Source organism: Oratosquilla oratoria, unplaced genomic scaffold (genome assembly GCF_046742065.1).
Source record: "Oratosquilla oratoria isolate Oo_2021 unplaced genomic scaffold, ASM4674206v1 SCAFFOLD47, whole genome shotgun sequence".
Taxonomy (NCBI): domain Eukaryota; kingdom Metazoa; phylum Arthropoda; class Malacostraca; order Stomatopoda; family Squillidae; genus Oratosquilla; species Oratosquilla oratoria.
Genome location: NW_027467711.1, coordinates 2,476,176 through 2,480,832, shown reverse-complemented (window position 1 = coordinate 2,480,832; position 4,657 = coordinate 2,476,176).

Below are 4,657 nucleotides of genomic sequence, written 5' to 3'. Positions count from 1 at the left end.
AGACCGAGAAGGAGAGAGAGATGAGAGAGAGAGAGAAGGATGAATTAGGGAAAAAGAGAGACCTGAAAGAGGGGGAAATGAGGGGAAGAGAGAAGGAAGTGGGAGAAAGAGAGAAAGGGGAGCGAGAGAAGGTTAAGGGGAGGATAGAAAGAGAGCGAGAGAGAGAGAGAGAGTCGAGAGAGTGAGAGAGACTTCAGAGAGATCGAGAGTTGTAGCGAGAGAGAAAGAGAAAGAGAGAGAAATAGAGAGGAAGAGAGAGAGAGAGAGAGAGAGAGAGAGAGAGAAGGGAGGAGAGAGAGAGAGACGATTGAGAGAGAGATGTGAGAGAGAGAGCAGAGAGAGAGAGAGAGTTTGAGAGAGAGAGAGAGAGAGAGAGAGAGAGGTATGAGAGAGAGAGAGAGAGAGAGATCCCGAGAGAGGAGTGAGAGAGAGAGGAGAGTAGAGAGACGAGGAGAGAGAGAGAGAGAGTGGAAGGAGAATTGGAGAGAGAGATGACGAGCGAGAGGAGAGAGAGAGATGACCAAGAGAGAGACCTGAGCCACCAAGAAGCGGAGCATGCGTGCCGGGCGTGTTGACCTGAGTGCCTCGTCCCCTCATGCTACCTCACTGCTTTACTATAAATACACATTGTTCTGTACTTTGTAACTTATATCTGCCACGCCGAAGAGGATCACAGTAAGTGATCGAAAATATACAGATCTCTATATCTTCGCTTTATTCTTTCTCCGAAGTGGGGTCATCAGTTATATATATATATATATATATATATATATATATATATATATATATATATATATATATATATACATATACATAATACATAGTACATACGTACATAGTACAAACATATATAAATAGCCTACACACATAGTACATACATAGATAATACACATAAACTTAATAAATACATATAAATATGTATATAGTACATAGATAATGCATAGATATATACATACACAGTGCATATGTACATGTACAAATTAAAACATACATACTACATACGTACATAGATAATACATAGGTACATACATACACAGTACATACATACATACATACACAGTACATTTGTACATAATACATAGGTACATACATAGAGTACATACGTACTTACACAAACTGATACATACATAGTACATACGTACATACATAGTACATACGTAAACACAGTACATACGTAGATACATGGTACATACAGTACATAGTACATACATACATACATAGTAAATAGGTACATACATAGTACATACGTAGATACAAATTACGTAGGTACATAGTACATAGGTACACACATAGTACATGTGTACTGTACATACATGCAAAACCTATACAGTGCAGTTCCATTCAGTTGAGCTATCCTAGTCGGAGGCCATCTTGTCTAGTCCCTAAAGTTCTGTCATGAAGTAAGATTTATATTTTCTTACTTTCTAAAAAGAGAGAGGTTGAAAGGAAATGTTTATTACAAACTCAATTATAAATTCCATCGTGGTGAGGGAGCGAGAGAGGACATTGCATTTTATTTCGTTTTTTTTTTTTTTTACAACTTTCCATGTCAGACGACTCGCTCCAATCGACATGACGTCACGCCCGAGGCTCGTCTGACCGTTTGTCGGTAACATGCGAGTGGACTGCCTTACCGGAACAACGACTATGCCCGTGCCGAAGCCCTTCTGGAGTTGTTTTAGACCTTCAAGACGACAGGAACTTGAAGAAGAAGTTACCAAGGTCCTTTACCAAGAGGCACTATGCCTCACTCAGTCTCAAAAAGCCCAACTGAATCAATTAGAAAATCAAATCAAATATACCGAAGCACATTCAGTGTCTCAAATGATGCTAGAAAGGTTAATTTTTTAAGTCATCGAGGAGTGTGTCAACGCTCCAAAAACAGGATCTTGAAGACAAATTAGCAAATAAAATTAAATATACCGAAGGAGAATCAGCATCTCAAAAGATGCTACAAGAGTAATATTTGAAGTCATCGAGGAGTGTATAGACGCTCCGAAGCAAGAAAGCCTATTGATCAAAGTACGGCAAATTTGGAAAAAAGCCCATGGACCTTTAAAGAAGTATAAGAAAGCCGTAAAATAAATTAACAAGAAGATTGAAAAATTGAACATTGAAAATCTAATAACAAACCCACAATGATCCCATTGAAGAAGGATTGACGCGGTTGTCCGTTTCCTGTCAGGACAAAGGTGTTTAAATTAATAACCCAGCCCATTTTCAACAAGCCCTATGCACTTTGAGACTGACTATTTTTCAGGCCATTTTCATAATGCCCATAAGCTAGGAAACTGCCATATGCTTAGCCTGATCTTTTTTACAGCCCATGTCCATCATGCCCAGAGGGGGGGGGGGGGGTTAAGCGGCTAAATTACCACAAAAAAAAAAAAGCAGTGTGACAAAAAACATCAAAACGAAACGCAAAAGTAAATACAGAACCTAATTCAAAGACGTAAAAGAAAGAAGGTGGACCAAATGTCCACCGAAGTAGGAAGTGGTGGACAGGCGGAAAAAAAAAAAAAAAATGTGCGCCTGTCCACCACTCCCTACTTCGTCGGACATTTCTTTCTTTTACGTCTTTGCAGTAGGTTCTGTATTTACTTTTGGGTTTCGTTTTGATGTTTTTTGTCACTGCCATTTTTGTTTGGTTTTATTTGTTTGGTGGTGTTACGGGCGGCTGGTATGTGAAGATACGTTACGTATAACGGATATGTGCTTAAGAACCAGCTCACTTCTAGAAGCCACTGTAGGACTGAACTATCTGGTCAGGGCCTAGATAATTCGTAAGACTAGAAGTAAAGGTAACAAAGAAGATTCCAGGAAAGGAATATTAAACTAGCGATAAAACTAGTAAACGAAATTATTAATGTGGAAAATATTTACAGGCAATCAACACAAAAGAGAATGGGCAGTAGGGTCAATGGGACCGTTACATGATTATAAGAATATGGAAATTATCGTTCAAATAAGAAACACAAGATAAGTATACAATGTGGTACTATCTAAGTACAAAGAGATCAGGAACATGCATCAGAATAAGTAATAAGTACAAATATAAGTATAAGTAATGCAATGTATATCAGACACGTAATGTAGGCAAAAAGGGTGATCACTTCACACCAATCGTCTCATGAGTCTAAACTTCCAGTTTTTATCAAGAGATAAGATATGCGAGAAATGACAAGGAGTGAGCGATTTCAACCGCTTATATACCATTGGACCGGAAGCGGAATACTTCCGGGTGAGTGTGCGAGTGAGTGAAAGGGGGGGGGGGAGGAGGGTAAGTTAACACACGTCAACATGGGTAGTTTTAGGACCCTCGACTCGCTTGAACAATCTATTTATTTAGTAACTGTCAAATCTGTACGCTCCGAACTATTCAGGATTTCGCTTGTCTGTTTGTTCTACAAGAGTGCGCACCTCTCTCCGCACGTAGGCAAGATTACATATAGTGGACGGGCGTTACTGCTTAACATTGTTACAATACATACATAGACAAGAAATATGAACATAGTGATGTAATACAAATGAACACAATTCTATAACATAATTACACATATGACGTAATATCTAATATTACGTTACACCTCCACCGTTTGGGAAAGCTTTTCACTTTCTGTTGAAAAGCTATGTTCTAGAAAGGACGTCGGCTAAAACATTAAAGACGCCTTTTATATGATGAATTGTTAGATTAAAGGGTTGGAGAAATAAACTCCAACGTGTAAGTCTCGGATTCTTGTTTTTCATAGTCTGTAGGAACTTTAAGGGGTTGTGATCCGAATATACTTGAATGGTAGTTGAGGAACCCAAGTAGACTTCGAAGTGGATAAGGGCCTGGACCAAAGCGAGCGTCTCCTTCTCAATTGTTGAGTAGTTCTTCTGCGCAGGGGACAGCTTCTTGCTGTAGTAGGCGATAGCGTGAAGAACTTCATTGTGTTCTTGCAAGAGGGCGGCACCGATACCGGTGTCGCTGGCGTCGACTTGCAGAAGAAAGGGTCGTTGGAAATCGGGTGCCCTTAGAACTGGTGCGTTAGTGAGAAGGGACTTCAGGTTTTTGAAGGCCGTCGCACAGGTAGGTGTCCACACGAAGTCGTGGTCTTTTCTCAACAGGTCAGTCAATGGTTCTGCTACATCTGAAAAATTTGGACAAAAACGGCGATAATAGCCACTCATTCCGAGGAATCGACGTACCTCTCTACGATTAGTGGGTGTTGGTACATCATTGATGGCTTTTATCTTGGCGTCTATTGGAAACACTTGGGAATTTCCAACTTTAAATCCCAAATAGGGGACCTGTGTATGTCCGAAATCACATTTGGACAAATTGATGGTAAGGTTTGCTTGGTCTGCTCTATAAAAGAAATTATTTAGGTGTTCAATGTGTTCTGTCCAAGACAGACTAAATATTATCACATCATCTAGATAAGTTTTTACTCCTGGCAATCCTGCAACAAGATTACTTATCATTCTTTGGTAAGTGGCAGGGGCATTTTTAAGCCCAAATGGCATTGCTCTGAATTGGAACAATCCCTCTTCCGTAATGAAAGCGGTAACATCTCTTGAGCGAGGGTGTACAGGGATTTGATAGTATCCCCTTAACATATCCAACTTGGATACATACTTGGCAGTTCCTAGACTGTCTATGATATCATCTATC